Source organism: Astyanax mexicanus, chromosome 1 (genome assembly GCF_023375975.1).
Source record: "Astyanax mexicanus isolate ESR-SI-001 chromosome 1, AstMex3_surface, whole genome shotgun sequence".
Taxonomy (NCBI): Eukaryota; Metazoa; Chordata; class Actinopteri; order Characiformes; family Acestrorhamphidae; genus Astyanax; species Astyanax mexicanus.
In genome coordinates, this window is record NC_064408.1 from 31,274,305 (window position 1) to 31,297,500 (window position 23,196).

At 44.5% G+C, this 23,196-nt stretch overlaps 3 protein-coding genes and 1 long non-coding RNA gene across 8 annotated transcripts in view; 3 read left to right on the forward strand and 1 right to left on the reverse strand.

Moving 5' to 3' along the window:
* Positions 1-23,196, forward strand: part of LOC111197592 (trichohyalin-like) — a 309,738-nt gene that overhangs the window by 256,995 nt on the left and 29,547 nt on the right. The gene's annotated exons all lie outside the window — the stretch shown is intronic.
* The window catches only part of LOC125780456 (selection and upkeep of intraepithelial T-cells protein 1-like), a 167,865-nt gene that overhangs the window by 50,313 nt on the left and 94,356 nt on the right, over positions 1-23,196 (forward strand). The gene's annotated exons all lie outside the window — the stretch shown is intronic.
* LOC125799480 (butyrophilin-like protein 1) overlaps positions 1-23,196 on the forward strand; it is a 33,442-nt gene that overhangs the window by 7,432 nt on the left and 2,814 nt on the right. The window lies entirely within an intron of this gene.
* LOC125799507 (uncharacterized) lies at positions 1,245-11,782 on the reverse strand. Its single transcript, XR_007438476.1, has 2 exons — positions 11,722-11,782; positions 1,245-2,408 (listed from the first exon to the last, which is right to left on the reverse strand). It is a non-coding gene; the product is annotated as an uncharacterized LOC125799507 (long non-coding RNA).

Here is a 23,196-nt window from a genome sequence, read left to right on the forward strand (position 1 = left end):
AAAAAATAGTATAAGCTTAAGATATGATACATCCAATTTAAAATTTCAATTCTGTGCATTTTCTTTCATGATATGATGTATCTGACCTTTTGGTGGTTTACAGAGACATATCTGTAACGCTGATTATAAGGTCAGACATGGTTTAAAAGGACAGTACATTTTACACTACACATACCTGGTAATAATCTGTTTTAGCAGACCAACCATGAATAACAAGGACAGCCTGAACACCACACACATACCTGGTAATAATCTGTTTTAGAAGAACAACCATGAATAACAAGGACAGCCTGAACACCACACACACACCTGACAAGACTCAATAGGAGGAACCACCCATTGGGCTATATCTACCCACCACAAAAGCCCAAATAAGACATCGAGACCTGCCTTGCATTTCAAGCTGTGCTGCTGTGTATAGAGAAACAAGATCCATAGGCCTGAACAATAAGATTGTAAAGAAAAATAAAGAAGATTCTTTTAGTTTATTTTTGGGGTAGTAGTGTTGCCTACTACCGAAAGGTGGAGGGTTAGTTTAGCAGTGATTGTGGGGAGACCACAAACGTTCAATAACAGAAGAGCCATTTTCTGGAAATGGAGACATTAAATCAATAAGAGGGTCTGGAGTACAACAGAGCACAATAATATGAACATTGTGAATAGTAGCAGCAATTGAAATTAATATGATGTTCAGCTAAATCAGACCTGAACTTTCCCGATTCTTATTTAAAGACCAGTAGATGTGGGAGAAAACAAAAGTGCTGCAGGAGTGGATATGTTCTGAGATGCAGTGTCTAAACAACAACAAAAAAGTGTGATGTGCTGTACTTGCTCAGTGGACAATTGCAGGTGACTCTCTTGTCTTGCTCCCAGAGCTGCCAGTGTAAAAAACAAAAAGTTACCAGCCAAAGTGTTCAGTGACAAGTTACAATTTGCAAAGAAAATCAGGCCCATTTGATTTCAGAATATTAAATACCTAGAGCCCTGACAAATTATCTTGAATGAAAGGAAGCAAACCATCAATACAATGAACAAAGTCCAGATTTGCTCAGCACTGCCACCAAAACTAAATGCACTAAAGTATTTATGACCCTGATCAGAAGCCAAGCTGGCCAGTGGTCACTTTGGAGCACTTATAAAGTGCAAGCAGACATTTTGTCTGCTTGCATATTATAGACTCATATATACACAAATTTCTATTAAAAAGTTGTGGTCCTGTGCAATAAATAAATAAAGGAGCTCAATGATAATTTAATAACTGTATTTAATTGAAAAGACATCAAGATATCCAACTTCAAACTCTCTAGTTTGTATGGGCTATTAGGTTTCTTTTATATTTGGCATTCTAGTTCAATTAAGTTAAAAAGTTTCATTGTTAAAATGTTTGTTGAAAACAGATAAACTTCACAAATAAGAAAACAGTAACTGACTAAAAATTACTGAAATTCATGCTGTGAGTAGATCAGATATAGCAATGCTGCTAGATTTTAAAACACCTCAAATTTCAGTCTAGTAGTGACTGTCAACCAACCAAAACTTTCCAGCCAACAGCGTCCTGTACAGTAGCAGAGGAGCTATAAATTCTCTGACTTCTACAAAATGGATCAACAACAAAGGATTGTTTAACAGAGTGGATACAGTGTGTAAAAAAACTAGCAGCACTGTTGTGTCTAATCCACTCACACCAGCACAACACACAATAACACACCACGTCAGCCGCTCCACCAATCGGGTACTTGCCCTATGGTCGTACTGTGGGAGTCCTGACCAATGAACAACAGGGCATAAAAGTATACAGTGACACAGGCAGTAACTGTACAACTATGCAGTGCTAATATACAGTACATGGATCTGATCTACATATATGGTAAAATTAACTATTAATTAGAAACAAGAACGTGTTTTTAAATGTTAAGGCTTATCTGTGTATCTAGAAATATATGGGAAAGTTTCTCAGACCGGGATTAAGCCTAGTCTTAGACTGTATTTTCAAGTCAATGGGAAAACTCCATTTAAAATGTAGTGTAAATTAGTCACTTGTGAAAATTAGTGAAATGTCCGTTCAATAAAGCCCTAACATGGGACCATTGTTGACTGTTGTTGACAGGACAGAGGCAAAAACATCTAATATTTTTTTACTGATCCACATCAGTCTTCATTGTCATGTCTCCTAAGGGATATACCCCTATTTCTCACAAAGTCTCGGATATTTTGAACTGTTCTGGCTGCTAATACCGGATGCTCTGCCATTTTGCATTTTTCACAGTCCTCTTTGGAGGCAGTACGTCCATCCATGATGTGACCCTTTAGGTGTCTAAAGACAGCTTTAGTCTCATCCTGGGACCATGGCCTCTTCACAACAGACCTCGTCTTCTTCGCAAGAATGCTGGATGAAACACTGGGTATACCTTGCAGAAACAAAAACAGATTTGGAACAAACTCATTGACAATATAAGCACAGCATTAGTTACGAAAAAGTATATTAAACATGAAATTCTGCCAAGTTATAGTAAAAAAGAACAGATTATATTCAAATTAAAGTCTGTTCATGTTTATCATTCATTTCCAAAATATAACAGCAATATGTATAGAGAAAATTCTATCAAGTATGCTATTCACTGAGGAAAAAACAACAATCAAAGCCCATTGACTCCACGCATCTAGTGTTAGTATAGGTTGCTATGCGTGTGCATTGAGTGTCCTACATTGTACTAGCATATGCTAAAGCTAGCGTTAGAATAGCTGGCTAAAACAGCACTGAAAGTGAATGAATGCACTGCGCCAGAGTAAAACGCTCAGACACCACCAGCATCTCAGTCTACTACCCTGGATTTAATTACCGGACGAGGATCAGCTTCACTCGTGTGGAGCTCGGTTTGGACTCGAAAAGCCGGACATTATTCTAAACACGGTGACATGTAAACTCTGTAAAAACTGCTTGACATTAAAGATAGCTCGACAACTAACTTAACCTGTTCCATCATCTCCGTACAAACCATCAGACAGAGTATGAGTAATATGAAAAGCTTCTGGATCCCACTGTCCAAGACGAACCTAAACCACCTAGGTAAGGTATCCAAAACACGAACTCAGCAAACTTCAGAGTCACTCTATAAAAAAAGTGCCTACGACAAAAAAGGCAGCAGATGGCAAGAGAGAACAAATGCAGTTAAGTACAAATGAAAATGTATAAGAGATTACTTGTCTTCTAAATATAAGGCAGCTAAATAAATAGAAATATTTTATTACGATTAAGTTTATTACGATTTAAATAGCCATGTTCTGTATTTCAGTTATGAAGAGTACTTATCTTGGACACGTGTTCATTTTAAAGTGTGTTTAAAATGTTCTTTGATTTGTTGTAAATTTTTGCGAAGAAAATCAGGTAGGCCACATGCCTTGCACATTCTTGAAATGATCTGTATACTGATCTGTACACTGTTAATAAGTAAATAAATTGCCTTAAAATTGTTTTGTGCGCGCGCATAGAGACATATTTAACTCCTGACAAGAAATCATTGTGCTGTTTTAAAATTTCTCAAGATCTTGTGCCATCTATATATATCTATATATATCTATATATATCTATATATATATATATATATATATATATATATATATATATATATATATATATATACACATACAGGGGTTGGACAATGAAACTGAAACACCTGGTTTTAGATTGACCCTGTGGAGCTCCCGACGGACAGTTCTGGTACCCTGGATACCGTGGCTCTTGATACATCACAAAGACTTGCTGTCTTGGTGCACGTTTTGCTGGAGCATCTGTGACCAACAATTTGTCCTCTTTTGAACTCTGGTATGTCTCCCATAATGTTGTGTGCATTGCAATATTTAGAGCAGAACTGTGCTCTTACCCTGCTAATTGAACCTTCACACTGCTCTTACTGGTGCATTAATGTGCAATTAATGAAGATTGGCCACCAGGCTGCTCCAATTTAGCCATGAAACCTCCCACACTAAAATGACAGGTGTTTCAGTTTCCTCTATGTATGTATGTATGTATGTGTGTATATATATTTTCTGATTTCTGCCCTAAACGTTTCTGTTATCTTGACCCGCAAGTTGCGTGGCGCAGCGATATGAATGACGTGCGGAGCTGCGGAGAAGTTCGCGTGTAGCATGGCCACAGACCAGCGCTACGTAATTATAATACCATACAAGTACATTACATTTATCACCTGTGCAACATCACAAAGATCACGGTTTGCTTTGTTACTTTGCTGTATTGTGATTATTATCATTCAAAGCGTCATAGACCGTTTTCCTGAAAGCGGTGGGAATTCGGCTCGGGCAGACAGTCTAATCACATGTGAAGCCTAGTGATAGGTAGGTACTCATTGCTGGATCTTCCTTGTTTGGATTTATGCTGCTTTTCTCGGTTCTTTAGGTTAGAGATTCAGTGGCTGCTTCACCTGAAGCTTCAGGGTATTTTGCTGTTAAAGACTCATTTATCTATGATGTGTAAAACACATAGCACAGGACAACCCCTCCCCTCAGACTCTCGCTAATAACACAGTACCTCCTGTGACTGAACTACACCAAACCAATCAACCAGCTCCAACTAAACATGCTTTATTTTACAAATAAATTAACTGTTTATCAACTTCGCATCTTACATTACATTTGCTGAACTATTTTTTTATTTAAAATAATTTTTACTTTGTAAAATAGAAATAGAAAATATTTTGCCCTATGGCCCCCTTTTAGATATTTTAGGCACTTTTTCATGGTAATGCTTACATCATTTGTAATGTAGCATCTGCACTTAAAACAGAGTACATGTACAGTGTGGTGTGTATGTGTGTGTGTCATAAAATCCGAGGTGAGCGACGCCCGCTCCGACCGGTGTTCTGTCCTGCTTCCCTAGTGTATATTTAAGGTCTCGGTAAAACGCATAATCCACCAGAGATCAGATTTAAACCTGTAATAACTTACACAAGACAGCTAACGTTAACTAGCTAATGTAAACACAGCAGTAGCTCTTTGGCTGAGATACGGTGTCTGCTCTGGGGCTGCTAGTTCAGCTCTACCTCTGGGTGTTTCTCGAGCCAAGGAGGGCGGGGCTATGAACGGCCATCTACGTAGTCAGCCCCTGTGCATCAAAACAGATTGTTTTTCTGAGGGGTTTCTTTCCTTAGCTACTGCCGACAGTGTGGGCTGCAGAACAGTTTAATGTGCAATTGTACACATACAACTCTGAGAGACCTACTGTATTCCACAAAGAACAAGAAAACTTGGATTTTATCGGAAGGGGACCTTTAATACACCAGTACACCTCACGTAACTGATTCATACAGCAGTACACCTCACAGAACTGATTCATACAGCAGTACACCTTTACTTATCTATCTACTAATGTGAGTTTGGTAACAGATCAATACTGTACTCTGTCCAGACTGTGTGAGATGTAAAGATAAATACATGGTATGTGAGGACAGGGTGCTTAGGAAGGACCACTACTAATGTGAGTTTGGTAACAGATCAATACTGTACTCTGTCCAGACTGTGTGAGATGTAAAGATAAATACATGGTATGTGAGGACAGGGTGGTTAGGAAGGACCACTACTAATGTGAGTTTGGTAACAGATCAATACTGTACTCTGTCCAGACTGTGTGAGATGTAAAGATAAATACATGGTATGTGAGGACAGGGTGGTTAGGAAGGACCACTACTAATGTGAGTTTGGTAACAGATCAATACTGTACTCTGTCCAGACTGTGTGAGATGTAAAGATAAATACATGGTATGTGAGGACAGGGTGCTTAGGAAGGACCACTATTTCGAGTTTGGTCACAGCATCCACTTAAAAAAAACACTTGGCAACATAATATCAACCAGCTAACAGTCACCTAACAACCACATTGGATATCACAGTCACTGCTTAGCAACATCGTAGCAACCAACCAGAAAACTGCATCAACCACCTTGCAATGCCCTAGAAAACTGCAGTACATTAGCAACCACAGCTAGAAGCTTAATGTCAAAGACACAGAGCTTACTTAGGGCGAGACTGACTTAGGGCGAGACTGACTTAGGACGAGACTGACTTAGGGCGAGACTGACTTAGGGCGAGACTGACTTAGGGAGAGACTGACTTAGGGAGAGACTTAGGGTGAGACTTAGGGTGAGACTTAGGGCGAGACTGACTTAGGGCGAGATTGACTTAGGGCGAGATTGACTTAGGGCGAGACTGACTTAGGGCGAGACTGACTTAGTGAGAGACTTAGGGAGAGACTTAGGGAGAGACTGACTTAGTGAGAGACTTAGGGAGAGACTGACTTAGTGAGAGACTTAGGGAGAGACTAACTTAGGGCGAGACTGACTTAGTGAGAGACTTAGGGAGAAACTTAGGGCGAGACTGACTTAGGGCGAGACTTAGGGAGAGACTTAGGGAGAGACTGACTTAGGGCGAGACTTAGGGTGAGACTTAGGGTGAGACTGACTTAGGGCGAGACTGACTTAGTGAGAGACTTAGGGAGAGACTGACTTAGGGAGAGACTTAGGGAGAGACTTAGGGGAGACTGACTTAGGGCGAGACTGACTTAGTGAGAGACTTAGGGAGAGACTTAGGGCGAGACTGACTTAGGGCGAGACTGCCTTAGGGAGAGACTTAGGGTGAGACTTAGGTAGAGACTGACTTAGTGAGAGACTTAGGGAGAGACTGACTTAGGGAGAGACTTAGGGCGAGACTGACTTAGGGAGAGACTTAGGGGAGACTGACTTAGGGCGAGACTGACTTAGTGAGAGACTTAGGGAGAGACTTAGGGCGAGACTGACTTAGGGCGAGACTGACTTAGGGAGAGACTTAGGGTGAGACTTAGGTAGAGACTGACTTAGTGAGAGACTTAGAGAGAGACTGACTTAGGGAGAGACTTAGGGCGAGACTGACTTAGGGCAAGACTGACTTAGGGCGAGACTTAGGGAGAGACTGACTTATGGAGAGACTTAGGGTGAGACTTAGGAAGAGACTTAGGACGTGACTGACTTAGGGCGACACTGACTTAGGGCGAGACTGACTTAGGGCGAGACTGACTTAGGGCGAGACTTAGGGTGAGACTTAGGGTGAGACTTAGGGCGAGACTGACTTAGGGCGAGATTGACTTAGGGCGAGACTTAGGGCGAGACTGACTTAGGGCAAGACTGACTTAGGGCGAGACTTAGGGAGAGACTGACTTATGGAGAGAATTAGGGTGAGACTTAGGAAGAGACTTAGGACGTGACTGACTTAGGGTGAGACTGACTTAGGGCGAGACTTACTTAGTGAGAGACTTAGGGAGAGACTTAGAAAGAGACTTAGGGAGAGACTTAGGGAGAGACTGACTTAGGGCGAGACTGACTTAGTGAGAGACTCAGGGAGAGACTTAGGGCGAGACTGACTTAGTGAGAGACTTAGGGAGAGACTTAGGGTGAGACTGACTTAGGGCGAGATTTAGGGAGAGACTTAGGGTGAGACTTAGGAAGAGACTTAGGGCAAGACTGACTTAGGGCGAGACTGACCTAGGGCGAGACTGACTTAGGGCGAGACTTGGGGAGAGACTGACTTAGGGAGAGACTTAGGGTGAGACTTAGGAAGAGACTTAGGACATGACTGACTTAGGGCGAGACTGACTTAGGGCGAGACTTAGGGTGAGACTTAGGGAGAGACTTAGGGCAAGACTGACTAAGGACGTGACAGACTTAGGGCGAGACTGACTTAGGGAGAGACTTAGGGAGAGACTTAGGGAGAGACTGACTTAGGGCGAGAGTGACTTAGGGCGAGACTGACTTAGGGCGAGACTTAGGGAGAGACTTAGGCTGAGACTTAGGAAGAGACTTAGGGCGAGACTGACTTAGGGCGAGACTGACTTAGGGCGAGACTGACTTAGGGAGAGACTGACTTAGGGTGAGACTTAGGGTGAGACTTAGGGCGAGACTGACTTAGGGCGAGATTGACTTAGGGCGAGATTGACTTAGGGCGAGACTGACTTAGGGCGAGACTGACTTAGTGAGAGACTTAGGGAGAGACTGACTTAGTGAGAGACTTAGGGAGAGACTGACTTAGTGAGAGACTTAGGGAGAGACTAACTTAGGGCGAGACTGACTTAGTGAGAGACTTAGGGAGAGACTTAGGGCGAGACTGACTTAGGGCGAGACTTAGGGAGAGACTGACTTAGGGAGAGACTTAGGGCGAGACTGACTTAGGGAGAGACTTAGGGGAGACTGACTTAGGGCGAGACTGACTTAGTGAGAGACTTAGGGAGAGACTTAGGGCGAGACTGACTTAGGGCGAGACTGACTTAGGGAGAGACTTAGGGTGAGACTTAGGTAGAGACTGACTTAGTGAGAGACTTAGGGAGAGACTGACTTAGGGAGAGACTTAGGGCGAGACTGACTTAGGGCAAGACTGACTTAGGGCGAGACTTAGGGAGAGACTGACTTATGGAGAGACTTAGGGTGAGACTTAGGAAGAGACTTAGGACGTGACTGACTTAGGGCGAGACTGACTTAGGGCGAGACTGACTTAGGGCGAGACTGACTTAGGGAGAGACTTAGGGTGAGACTTAGGTAGAGACTGACTTAGTGAGAGACTTAGGGAGAGACTGACTTAGGGAGAGACTTAGGGCGAGACTGACTTAGGGCAAGACTGACTTAGGGCGAGACTTAGGGAGAGACTGACTTATGGAGAGACTTAGGGTGAGACTTAGGAAGAGACTTAGGACGTGACTGACTTACGGTGAGACTGACTTAGGGCGAGACTGACTTAGTGAGAGACTTAGGGAGAGACTTAGAAAGAGACTTAGGGAGAGACTTAGGGAGAGACTGACTTAGGGCGAGACTGACTTAGTGAGAGACTCAGGGAGAGACTTAGGGCGAGACTGACTTAGTGAGAGACTTAGGGAGAGACTTAGGGTGAGACTGACTTAGGGCGAGACTTAGGGAGAGACTTAGGGAGAGACTTAGGGAGAGACTTAGGGTGAGACTTAGGAAGAGACTTAGGGCAAGACTGACTTAGGGCGAGACTGACCTAGGGCGAGACTGACTTAGGGCGAGACTGACTTAGGGCGAGACTTGGGGAGAGACTGACTTAGGGAGAGACTTAGGGTGAGACTTAGGAAGAGACTTAGGACGTGACTGACTTAGGGCGAGACTGACTTAGGGCGAGACTTAGGATGAGACTTAGGGAGAGACTTAGGGCAAGACTGACTAAGGACGTGACAGACTTAGGGCGAGACTGACTTAGGGAGAGACTTAGGGAGAGACTTAGGGAGAGACTGACTTAGGGAGAGACTTAGGAAGAGACTGACTTAGGGAGAGACTTAGGAAGAGACTTAGGACGTGACTGACTTAGGGCGAGACTGACTTAGTGAGAGACTTAGGGTGAGACTTAGGGAGAGACTGACTTAGGGCGAGAGTGACTTAGGGAGAGACTTAGGGCGAGACTGACTTAGGGTGAGACTTAGGAAGAGACTTAGGAAGAGACTGACTTAGGGCGAGACTGACTTAGGGCGAGACTGACTTAGGGCGAGACTGACTTAGGGAGAGACTTAGGGTGAGACTTAGGGTGAGACTTAGGGTGAGACTTAGGGCGAGACTGACTTAGGGCGAGATTGACTTAGGGCGAGATTGACTTAGGGCGAGACTGACTTAGGGCGAGACTGACTTAGTGAGAGACTTAGGGAGAGACTGACTTAGTGAGAGACTTAGGGAGAGACTGACTTAGTGAGAGACTTAGGGAGAGACTAACTTAGGGCGAGACTGACTTAGTGAGAGACTTAGGGAGAGACTTAGGGCGAGACTTAGGGAGAGACTTAGGGCGAGACTGACTTAGGGCGAGACTTAAGGTGAGACTTAGGGTGAGACTGACTTAGGGCGAGACTGACTTAGTGAGAGACTTAGGGAGAGACTGACTTAGGGAGAGACTTAGGGAGAGACTTAGGGGAGACTGACTTAGGGCGAGACTGACTTAGTGAGAGACTTAGGGAGAGACTTAGGGCGAGACTGACTTAGGGCGAGACTGCCTTAGGGAGAGACTTAGGGTGAGACTTAGGTAGAGACTGACTTAGTGAGAGACTTAGGGAGAGACTGACTTAGGGAGAGACTTAGGGCGAGACTGACTTAGGGAGAGACTGACTTAGTGAGAGACTTAGGGAGAGACTGACTTAGGGAGAGACTTAGGGAGAGACTTAGGGGAGACTGACTTAGGGCGAGACTGACTTAGTGAGAGACTTAGGGAGAGACTTAGGGCGAGACTGACTTAGGGCGAGACTGCCTTAGGGAGAGACTTAGGGTGAGACTTAGGGAGAGACTGACTTAGGGAGAGACTTAGGGCGAGACTGACTTAGGGCAAGACTGACTTAGGGCGAGACTTAGGGAGAGACTGACTAAGGGAGAGACTTAGGGTGAGACTTAGGAAGAGACTTAGGACGTGACTGACTTGGGGCGAGACTGACTTAGGGCGAGACTGACTTAGGGTGAGACTTAGGGAGAGACTTAGGGCGAGACTGACTTAGGGCGAGACTGACTTAGGGCGAGACTGACTTAGGGCGAGACTTAGGGAGAGACTGACTTAGGGAGAGACTTAGGGTGAGACTTAGGAAGAGACTTAGGACGTGACTGACTTAGGGTGAGACTGACTTAGGGCGAGACTGACTTAGTGAGAGACATAGGGAGAGACTTAGGAAGAGACTTAGGGAGAGACTTAGGGAGAGCCTGACTTAGGGCGAGACTGACTTAGTGAGAGACTCAGGGAGAGACTTAGGGCGAGACTGACTTAGTGAGAGACTTAGGGAGAGACTTAGGGCGAGACTGACTTAGGGCGAGACTTAGGGAGAGACTTAGGGTGAGACTTAGGAAGAGACTTAGGACGTGACTGACTTAGGGCGAGACTGACTTAGGGTGAGACTTAGGGTGAGACTTAGGGAGAGACTTAGGGCAAGACTGACTAAGGACGTGACAGACTTAGGGCGAGACTGACTTAGGGAGAGACTTAGGGAGAGACTTAGGGAGAGACTGACTTAGGGCGAGAGTGACTTAGGAAGAGACTTAGGACGTGACTGACTTAGGGCGAGACTGACTTAGGGTGAGACTTAGGGTGAGACTTAGGGAGAGACTTAGGGCAAGACTGACTAAGGACGTGACAGACTTAGGGCGAGACTGACTTAGGGAGAGACTTAGGGAGAGACTTAGGGAGAGACTGACTTAGGGCGAGAGTGACTTAGGGAGAAACTTAGGGCGAGACTGACTTAGGGCGAGACTTAGGGAGAGACTTAGGGTGAGACTTAGGGTGAGACTGACTTAGGGCGAGACTGACTTAGGGCGAGACTGACTTAGGGCGAGACTGACTTAGGGCGAGACTGACTTAGGGAGAGACTTAGGGTGAGACTTAGGGAGAGACTTAGGGCAAGACTGACTTAGGACGTGACTGACTTAGGGAGAGACTGACTTAGTGAGAGACTTAGGGAGAGACTTAGGGAGAGACTGACTTAGTGAGAGACTTAGGGAGAGACTTAGGGAGAGACTGACTTAGGGCGAGACTGACTTAGTGAGAGACTTAGGGAGAGACTTAGGGCGAGACTGACTTAGGGCGAGACTTAGGGAGAGACTTAGGGCGAGACTGACTTAGGGCGAGACTGACTTAGTGAGAGACTTAGGGAGAGACTTAGGGAGAGACGTACAGTGAGATGAAAAAAGCCACAGTAAAAGCCACACTAACCTGAACAGAGTCTGAAGAATTATCCGCTGTTAAAACAGTAACAGAGAGGAAGAGTGAATGAGCGGGAGGAAAGTTAGGGAGATTAAATAACAAAACTTTCAACGTGAATGTAAAGATAAATACATGGTATGTGAGGACAGGGTGGTTAGGAAGGACCACTACTAATGTGAGTTTGGTAACAGATCAATACTGTACTCTGTCCAGACTGTGTGAGATGTAAAGATAAATACATGGTATGTGAGGACAGGGTGGTTAGGAAGGACCACTACTAATGTGAGTTTGGTAACAGAACAATACTGTACTCTGTCCAGACTGTGTGAGATGTAAAGATAAATACATGGTATGTGAGGACAGGGTGGTTAGGAAGGACCACTACTAATGTGAGTTTGGTAACAGATCAATACTGTACTCTGTCCAGACTGTGTGAGATGTAAAGATAAATACATGGTATGTGAGGACAGGGTGCTTAGGAAGGACCACTACTAATGTGAGTTTGGTAACAGATCAATACTGTACTCTGTCCAGACTGTGTGAGATGTAAAGATAAATACATGGTATGTGAGGACAGGGTGGTTAGGAAGGACCACTACTAATGTGAGTTTGGTAACAGATCAATACTGTACTCTGTCCAGACTGTGTGAGATGTAAAGATAAATACATGGTATGTGAGGACAGGGTGCTTAGGAAGGACCACTATTTCGAGTTTGGTCACAGCATCCACTTAAAAAAAACACTTGGCAACATAATATCAACCAGCTAACAGTCATCTAACAACCACATGGGATACCACAGTCACTGCTTAGCAACATCGTAGCAACCACCCAGAAAACTGCATCAACCACCTTGCAATGCCCTAGAAAACTGCAGTACATTAGCAACCACAGCTAGAAGCTTAATGTCAAAGACACAGAGCTTACTTTGGGCGAGACTGACTTAGGGCGAGACTGACTTAGGGCGAGACTGACTTAGGTCGAGACTGACTTAGGGCGAGACTGACTTAGGGCGAGACTTAGGGCGAGACTGATTTAGGGCGAGACTGATTTAGGGAGAGACTGACTTAGGGCGAGACTGACTTAGGGCGAGACTGACTTAGGGCGAGACTTAGGGAGAGACTGACTTAGGGAGAGACTTAGGGAGAGACTTAGGGTGAGACGTACAGTGAGATGAAAAAAGCCACAGTAAAAGCCACACTAACCTGAACAGAGTCTGAAGAATGGTTGGGCACCACTCTAAGCTGAGTCAGTGATCTGATCTCAGTGATATCAGTTAAACTGCTCGGTCCACACATCTCAGGATTTTCACAGCCAGCCTGGTGATTCTCCTGACCAGTAGCTACAGAATAAAACAGCAGAAACATCAATGAAGTAAAAGCAGCTTCAGTGATTTTACCATTGCTGAACATTACTGTAAGGGTTGGCTCCAGGCAAGCTCCACCTGCAGCCACCAGAGGGCAGCAGGGAGTGGCTGCCAGAGCCAATCAAGCACAACAGCCTACACCTGGCAGGAGGACTATTTAAGAGCACAGACAGCTCAGTTCTGGTTGCTGGATCTTTGTCTCCACATGAGCCAAACCATACAGGCTGAAAGACTAGAGGGCTGAGAGTTCCCACACTCCCCCTCACCTTACGAGTTTAAAATCTCCTCTGACTTTCAAGTCCCTTTCTTGTTTAAAAAAAAAAAAAAAAAAAAAAACAAAAAAAAACAAGCACAGTAATTCATTCCTTGTTGGGCTTTGTTTCTTTCAAGACAGAGTTTATTTGATTCAGGGAAGCCCTTTTGCATTTCTTATTTCTTAGTTTTCCCCTGCCATCTAGGGGTAGCCAGTCTTCTCCTGGCGTCCTATGTTTTGTCTCAACCTTGTAGAGCTTTACACTAGGAAGTGTTTTTTGTTTGTTTTCTCTGGTTCTTGAGTTTACCTGTTCTGAGATCTAACTGCTCTGCCCTTGGGTTCAAATTACCACGGGTCTGTGGTAGCTCACTTAGTTGAGCGTGTTTAGTGACCCCATCTACCTGGGTTCAAACCACTCGCTGGGTGATACCTTACAATTACAGCCTGCAAACATATGATGGTGTTGCTTTCAAAGAATAGTTTTCCAATAGAGTGCATCACACAAAAAGGTTAGGCCACAAATATGTCACAAAGTTTTGTGGAATTCATAATTAGAAATAGCCTTATTGTTTAACTAACATAAAATTACTAAAACATCTTACTTTCAACAGAGACTGATGACTGATTCCTGGATTATCCGCTGTTAAAACAGTAACAGAGAGGAAGAGTGAATGAGCGGGAGGAAAGTTAGGGAGATTAAATAACAAAACTTTCAACGTGAATGTAAAGATAAATACATGGTATGTGAGGACAGGGTGGTTAGGAAGGACCACTACTAATGTGAGTTTGGTAACAGATCAATACTGTACTCTGTCCAGACTGTGTGAGAAATAAAGATAAATACATGGTATGTGAGGACAAGGTGGTTAGGAAGGACCACTACTAATGTGAGTTTGGTAACAGATCAATACTGTACTCTGTCCAGACTGTGTGAGATGTAAAGATAAATACATGGTATGTGAGGACAGGGTGGTTAGGAAGGACCACTACTAATGTGAGTTTGGTAACAGATCAATACTGTACTCTGTCCAGACTGTGTGAGATGTAAAGATAAATACATGGTATGTGAGGACAGGGTGCTTAGGAAGGACCACTATTTCGAGTTTGGTCACAGCATCCACTTAAAAAAAAACACTTGGCAACATAATATCAACCAGCTAACAGTCACCTAACAACCACATGGGATACCACAGTCACTGCTTAGCAACATCGTAGCAACCACCCAGAAAACTGCATCAACCACCTTGCAATGCCCTAGAAAACTGCAGTACATTAGCAACCACAGCTAGAAGCTTAATGTCAAAGACACAGAGCTTACTTTGGGTGAGACTGACTAGGGCGAGACTGACTTAGGGCTAGACTGACTTAGGTCGAGACTGACTTAGGGCTAGACTGACTTAGGGCGGGAGAGACTTAGGGTGAGACTTAGGGAGAGACTTAGGGAGAGACTTAGGGAGAGACTTAGGGAGAGACTGACTTAGGGAGAGACTGACTTAGGGAGAGACTTAGGGAGAGACTTAGGGAGAGACTTAGGGAGAGACTTAGGGAGAGACTTAGGGAGAGACTGACTTAGGGAGAGACTGACTTAGGGAGAGACTTAGGACGTGACTGACTTAGGGAGAGACTGACTTAGGGAGAGACTGACTTAGGGAGAGACTGACTTAGGGCGAGACTTAGGGAGAGACTTAGGGAGAGACTTAGGGAGAGACTTAGGGAGAGACTTAGGGAGAGACTTAGGGTGAGACGTACAGTGAGATGAAAAAAGCCACAGTAAAAGCCACACTAACCTGAACAGAGTCTGAAGAATGGTTGGGCACCACTCTAAGCTGAGTCAGTGATCTGATCTCATCAGTTAAACTGCTCGGTCCACACATCTCAGGATTTTCACAGCCAGCCTGGTGATTCTCCTGACCAGTAGCTACAGAATAAAACAGCAGAAACATCAATGAAGTAAAAGCAGCTTCAGTGATTTTACCATTGCTGAACATTACAGCCTGCAAACATATGATGGTGTTGCTTTCCAAGAATAGTTTTCCAATAGAGTGCATCACACAAAAAGGTTAGGCCACAAATATGTCACAAAGTTTTGTGGAATTCATAATTAGAAATAGCCTTATTGTTTAACTAACATAAAATTACTAAAACATCTTACTTTCAACAGAGACTGATGACTGTGATTCCTGGATTATCCGCTGTTAAAACAGTAACAGAGAGGAAGAGTGAATGAGCGGGAGGAAAGTTAGGGAGATTAAATAACAAAACTTTCAACGTGAATGTAAAGATAAATACATGGTATGTGAGGACAGGGTGCTTAGGAAGGACCACTACTAATGTGAGTTTGGTAACAGATCAATACTGTACTCTGTCCAGACTGTGTGAGATGTAAAGATAAATACATGGTATGTGAGGACAGGGTGCTTAGGAAGGACCACTACTAATGTGAGTTTGGTAACAGATCAATACTGTACTCTGTCCAGACTGTGTGAGATGTAAAGATAAATACATGGTATGTGAGGACAGGGTGGTTAGGAAGGACCACTACTAATGTGAGTTTGGTAACAGATCAATACTGTACTCTGTCCAGACTGTGTGAGATGTAAAGATAAATACATGGTATGTGAGGACAGGGTGGTTAGGAAGGACCACTACTAATGTGAGTTTGGTAACAGATCAATACTGTACTCTGTCCAGACTGTGTGAGATGTAAAGATAAATACATGGTATGTGAGGACAGGGTGCTTAGGAAGGACCACTACTAATGTGAGTTTGGTAACAGATCAATACTGTACTCTGTCCAGACTGTGTGAGATGTAAAGATAAATACATGGTATGTGAGGACAGGGTGCTTAGGAAGGACCACTATTTCGAGTTTGGTCACAGCATCCACTTAAAAAAAACACTTGGCAACATAATATCAACCAGCTAACAGTCACCTAACAACCACATTGGATATCACAGTCACTGCTTAGCAACATCGTAGCAACCAACCAGAAAACTGCATCAACCACCTTGCAATGCCCTAGAAAACTGCAGTACATTAGCAACCACAGCTAGAAGCTTAATGTCAAAGACACAGAGCTTACTTATGGCGAGACTGACTTAGGACGAGACTGACTTAGGGCGAGACTGACTTAGGGCGAGACTGACTTAGGGAGAGACTTAGGGTGAGACTTAGGGTGAGACTTAGGGTGAGACTTAGGGTGAGACTTAGGATGAGACTTAGGATGAGACTTAGGGCGAGACTGACTTAGGGCGAGACTGACTTAGGGCGAGACTGACTTAGGGCGAGATTGACTTAGGGCGAGATTGACTTAGGGCGAGACTGACTTAGGGAGAGACTGACTTAGTGAGAGACTTAGGGAGAGACTGACTTAGGGCGAGACTGACTTAGGGAGAGACTTAGGGCGAGACTGACTTAGGGCGAGACTTAGGGAGAGACTTAGGGCGAGACTGACTTAGGGCGAGACTTAGGGTGAGACTTAGGGTGAGACTGACTTAGGGCGAGACTGACTTAGTGAGAGACTTAGGGAGAGACTGACTTAGGGAGAGACTTAGGGGAGACTGACTTAGGGCGAGACTGACTTAGTGAGAGACTTAGGGAGAGACTTAGGGCGAGACTGACTTAGGGCGAGACTGACTTAGGGAGAGACTTAGGGTGAGACTTAGGTAGAGACTGACTTAGTGAGAGACTTAGGGAGAGACTGACTTAGGGAGAGACTTAGGGCGAGACTGACTTAGGGCAAGACTGACTTAGGGCGAGACTTAGGGAGAGACTGACTTAGGGAGAGACTGACTTAGGGAGAGACTTAGGGTGAGACTTAGGAAGAGACTTAGGACGTGACTGACTTAGGGCGAGACTGACTTAGGGCGAGACTGACTTAGGGCGAGACTGACTTAGGGCGAGACTGACTTAGGGTGAGACTTAGGGTGAGACTGACTTAGGGTGAGACTTAGGGTGAGACTTAGGGCGAGACTGACTTAGGGCGAGACTGACTTAGGGCGAGACTGACTTAGGGCGAGATTGACTTAGGGCGAGATTGACTTAGGGAGAGACTGACTTAGTGAGAGACTGACTTAGTGAGAGACTTAGGGAGAGACTGACTTAGGGCGAGACTGACTTAGGGAGAGACATAGGGCGAGACTGACTTAGGGCGAGATTGACTTAGGGTGAGACTGACTTAGGGTGAGACTTAGGGAGAGACTTAGGGCGAGACTGACTTAGTGAGAGACTTAGGGTGAGACTTAGGGTGAGACTGACTTAGGGCGAGACTGACTTAGTGAGAGACTTAGGGAGAGACTGACTTAGGGAGAGACTTAGGGGAGACTGACTTAGGGCGAGACTGACTTAATGAGAGACTTAGGGAGAGACTTAGGGCGAGACTGACTTAGGGAGAGACTTAGGGTGAGACTTAGGTAGAGACTGACTTAGTGAGAGACTTAGGGAGAGACTGACTTAGGGAGAGACTTAGGGCGAGACTGACTTAGGGCAAGACTGACTTAGGGCGAGACTTAGGGAGAGACTGACTTAGGGAGAGACTTAGGGTGAGACTTAGGAAGAGACTTAGGACGTGACTGACTTAGGGCGAGACTGATTTAGGGCGAGACTGACTTAGGGCGAGACTGACTTAGGGTGAGACTTAGGGTGAGACTTAGGGCGAGACTGACTTAGGGCGAGACTGACTTAGGGCGAGACTGACTTAGGGCGAGATTGACTTAGGGCGAGATTGACTTAGGGAGAGACTGACTTAGTGAGAGACTTAGGGAGAGACTGACTTAGGGCGAGACTGACTTAGGGAGAGACTTAGGGCGAGACTGACTTAGGGCGAGACTGACTTAGGGCGAGATTGACTTAGGGCGAGACTGACTTAGGGCGAGACTGACTTAGGGCGAGACTTAGGGCGAGACTGACTTAGGGCGAGACTGACTTAGGGAGAGACTTAGGGTGAGACTTAGGTAGAGACTGACTTAGTGAGAGACTTAGGGAGAGACTGACTTAGGGAGAGACTTAGGGCGAGACTGACTTAGGGCAAGACTGACTTAGGGCGAGACTTAGGGAGAGACTGACTTAGGGAGAGACTTAGGGTGAGACTTAGAAAGAGACTTAGGACGTGACTGACTTAGGGCGAGACTGACTTAGGGCGAGACTGACTTAGGGCGAGTCTGGCTTAGGGTGAGACTTAGGGAGAGACTTAGGGCGAGACTGACTTAGGGCGAGACTGACTTAGGGCGAGACTGACTTAGGGCGAGACTTAGGGAGAGACTGACTTAGGGAGAGACTTAGGGTGAGACTTAGGAAGAGACTTAGGACGTGACTGACTTAGGGTGAGACTGACTTAGGGCGAGACTGACTTAGTGAGAGACTTAGGGAGAGACTTAGGGAGAGACTTAGGGAGAGACTGACTTAGGGCGAGACTGACTTAGGGCGAGACTGACTTAGTGAGAGACTCAGGGAGAGACTTAGGGCGAGACTGACTTAGTGAGAGACTTAGGGAGAGACTTAGGGCGAGACTGACTTAGGGCGAGACTTAGGGAGAGACTTAGGGTGAGACTTAGGAAGAGACTTAGGGCGAGACTGACTTAGGGCGAGACTGACCTAGGGTGAGACTGACTTAGGGCGAGACTTGGGGAGAGACTGACTTAGGGAGAGACTTAGGGTGAGACTTAGGAAGAGACTTAGGACGTGACTGACTTAGGGCGAGACTGACTTAGGGCGAGACTTAGGGAGAGACTTAAGGAGAGACTGACTTAGGGCGAGAGTGACTTAGTGAGAGACTTAGGGAGAGACTTCGGGCGAGACTTAGGGAGAGACTTAGGGCGAGACTGACTTAGGGCGAGACTTAGGGAGAGACTTAGGGAGAGACTTAGGGTGAGACTTAGGAAGAGACTTAGGGCGAGACTGACTTAGGGCGAGACTGACTTAGGGCGAGACTGACTTAGGGCGAGACTGACTTAGGGTGAGACTTAGGAAGAGACTTAGGACGTGACTGACTTAGGGCGAGACTGACTTAGGGCGAGACTTAGGGTGAGACTTAGGGAGAGACTGACTTAGTGAGAGACTTAGGGAGAGACTTAGGGAGAGACTGACTTAGTGAGAGACTTAGGGAGAGACTTAGGGAGAGACTGACTTAGGGCGAGACTGACTTAGGGCGAGACTGACTTAGGGCGAGACTTAGGGAGAGACTTAGGGAGAGACTGACTTAGGGCGAGACTGACTTAGTGAGAGACTTAGGGAGAGACTTAGGGCGAGACTGACTTAGGGCGAGACTTAGGGCGAGACTGACTTAGGGCGAGACTGACTTAGTGAGAGACTTAGGGAGAGACTTAGGGAGAGACGTACAGTGAGATGAAAAAAGCCACAGTAAAAGCCACACTAACCTGAACAGAGTCAATAGTATTGATCAACAGATCAATACTGTACTCTGTCCAGACTGTGTGAGATGTAAAGATAAATACATGGTATGTGAGGACAGGGTGGTTAGGAAGGACCACTACTAATGTGAGTTTGGTAACAGATCAATACTGTACTCTGTCCAGACTGTGTGAGATGTAAAGATAAATACATGGTATGTGAGGACAGGGTGCTTAGGAAGGACCACTATTTCGAGTTTGGTCACAGCATCCACTTAAAAAAAAACACTTGGCAACATAATATCAACCAGCTAACAGTCACCTAACAACCACATGGGATACCACAGTCACTGCTTAGCAACATCGTAGCAACCACCCAGAAAACTGCATCAACCACCTGGCAATGCCCTAGAAAACTGCAGTACATTAGCAACCACAGCTAGAAGCTTAATGTCAAAGACACAGAGCTTACTTTGGGTGAGACTGACTTAGGGCGAGACTGACTTAGGGCTAGACTGACTTAGGGCGAGACTGACTTAGGGCGAGACTGACTTAGGGCGAGACTGATTTAGGGCGAGACTGACTTAGGGAGAGACTTAGGGTGAGACTTAGGGTGAGACTTAGGGTGAGACTTAGGGTGAGACTTAGGGTGAGACTTAGGGTGAGACTTAGGACGTGACTGACTTAGGGTGAGACTGACTTAGGACGAGACTGACTTAGGACGAGACTGACTTAGGGAGAGACTGACTTAGGGAGAGACTGACTTAGGGAGAGACTGACTTAGGGCGAGACTTAGGGAGAGACTGACTTAGGGCGAGACTGACTTAGGGCGAGACTGACTTAGGGCGAGACTGACTTAGGGCGAGACTTAGGGTGAGACTTAGGGTGAGACTTAGGGTGAGACTTAGGGAGAGACTTAGGGAGAGACTAAGGGTGAGACGTACAGTGAGATGAAAAAAGCCACAGTAAAAGCCACACTAACCTGAACAGAGTCTGAAGAATGGTTGGGCACCACTCTAAGCTGAGTCAGTGATCTGATCTCAGTGATATCAGTTAAACTGCTCGGTCCACACATCTCAGGATTTTCACAGCCAGCCTGGTGATTCTCCTGACCAGTAGCTACAGAATAAAACAGCAGAAACATCAATGAAGTAAAAGCAGCTTCAGTGATTTTACCATTGCTGAACATTACAGCCTGCAAACATATGATGGTGTTGCTTTCAAAGAATAGTTTTCCAATAGAGTGCATCACACAAAAAGGTTAGGCCACAAATATGTCACAAAGTTTTGTGGAATTCATAATTAGAAATAGCCTTATTGTTTAACTAACATAAAATTACTAAAACATCTTACTTTCAACAGAGACTGATGACTGTGATTCCTGGATTATCCGCTGTTAAAACAGTAACAGAGAGGAAGAGTGAATGAGCGGGAGGAAAGTTAGGGAGATTAAATAACAAAACTTTCAACGTGAATGTAAAGATAAATACATGGTATGTGAGGACAGGGTGCTTAGGAAGGACCACTACTAATGTGAGTTTGGTAACAGATCAATACTGTACTCTGTCCAGACTGTGTGAGATGTAAAGATAAATACATGGTATGTGAGGACAAGGTGGTTAGGAAGGACCACTACTAATGTGAGTTTGGTAACAGATCAATACTGTACTCTGTCCAGACTGTGTGAGATGTAAAGATAAATACATGGTATGTGAGGACAGGGTGGTTAGGAAGGACCACTATTTCGAGTTTGGTCACAGCACTTACTTTGGGTGAGACTGACTTAGGGCGAGACTGACTTAGGGCTAGACTGACTTAGGGCGAGACTGACTTAGGGCGGGAGAGACTTAGGGAGAGACTTAGAAAACAAAGGTGTAACTAAACAAAAAGAGAAAATAATGATTTGATGGTTAATCAAAAAATATTTAGTGTTGAATGTTAAAAAAATCTTTAATGGATTATAGCAGGATTTGTCATGAACAGGATTTGTCTTATGTTCCATATAATAAAGCAAAGGTTCTGTAAAGGCTAAAAGAATATGATTTATTGGCCGAATAAGAATTTGAACAATATATTAATAATAAGAATAGGAGGTTTTGTAATGACATGTCATAGTAAAACAAGCAAAATATGACTATGGTTTTTCAAATTGAGCATAATTTGTCACATTAAATTTCAGCATGTGTAGGATTACTTACATTAGGTTTCTTAAAGCAGATTGCACCCAAGGCCCTGACAGATAAACCAGGTTTGACAATGAATATGTGAGTGATTAAGGTATCTTACGACTCATCTGAGCAACAGAGCTGATGAGTGCAAAAAGTTTAATGACATATAAAAATGGACTTACCTTTTGTAAATTGTCATTCCGCTGTCATTCCACTGAAAAGCTGTGTCCTGTTTTCCTAGTTCTTGCTTACATTCCACTCAGAGCATGGCCTTTCTTTGCAGTCTCTTTGATAGGAAAAAACTCTCCTCTCAAAAGCCAAGTAAGACAGGGAAAGCATTCTTGGTAGAACCACAATGTATATATTTTTTGGGTGACCAGATTGTAGTAAAGACATTGGCCACTCCGGCCACCCCTTTAAGACTCTGCTAATGTAGCGTTATGTATGAAAATTATATTGTAGAGAAAAGAGGAATGTATTACAGAGTTTTGTTCGTTTCATGGGCACCGTCGCCATTGAATCTGAGGGGAACCTGCCCCCTTCACATTTCATGAATGTTTGTTTGGACCCTCCAACCTTTAACATAAAATATACAGTCAACCAGCACTGTTTCTATCGCTTTGTGAAAGAACCCATTCCATGTGATTGATAGGAGAAAACACACACTACCATGAATCATCAGTGCAGTCAGTGCACATTCAGCTCTATACAGGAGGAGGCAAGGCGTGGTGTTCGTCTGAATAACGGACCATGTTAGATTCATTTTTATCAATGCCAAACGGGCATTAGCAGTCAAGAGTTGTGGGAAATGTGTCTTCATTTCTTGTGTTTCTTGCTTTTTGTAATTTAACCCTTTCAGTTCCGGTTCAAGCTATGTCAAGTAAGGAAGGTTTACTGGCTGTGGGATCACTAATTTATTCACAGGGCTTTATGTCACTGTTTACAGGACTCATGGTGTTGAGTATATTTAACTTCTAGATTGAAAAGCCTGCTCCACTGAAGCTCCTTAAGAAAGCACATGCGTATTTGCCGTGACAGGATGGTGACTTTAAGTTATGGAGGGTTTTTTGGCAATATTAAATAGTTATAAACATAATGAATACAGAACCAATTAATTAAATGTTACAATGTATTACTATTATTTAAAATAAAAGCCTCAATAATTAATAATACATTCTTTCAACATTATCAATCAGTGGGCAGGGCTAACTTCGGCCACAACTCCAAACACAAACCCATAACCCAACTGTACTATAATTTTATTGGGTGACTACACACTTCTTGGCATTCTAAAACTTTTGTAACAGTGGCCCCTTAAACCCAGCACAAAGTAGTCCACAGCCCACAAAA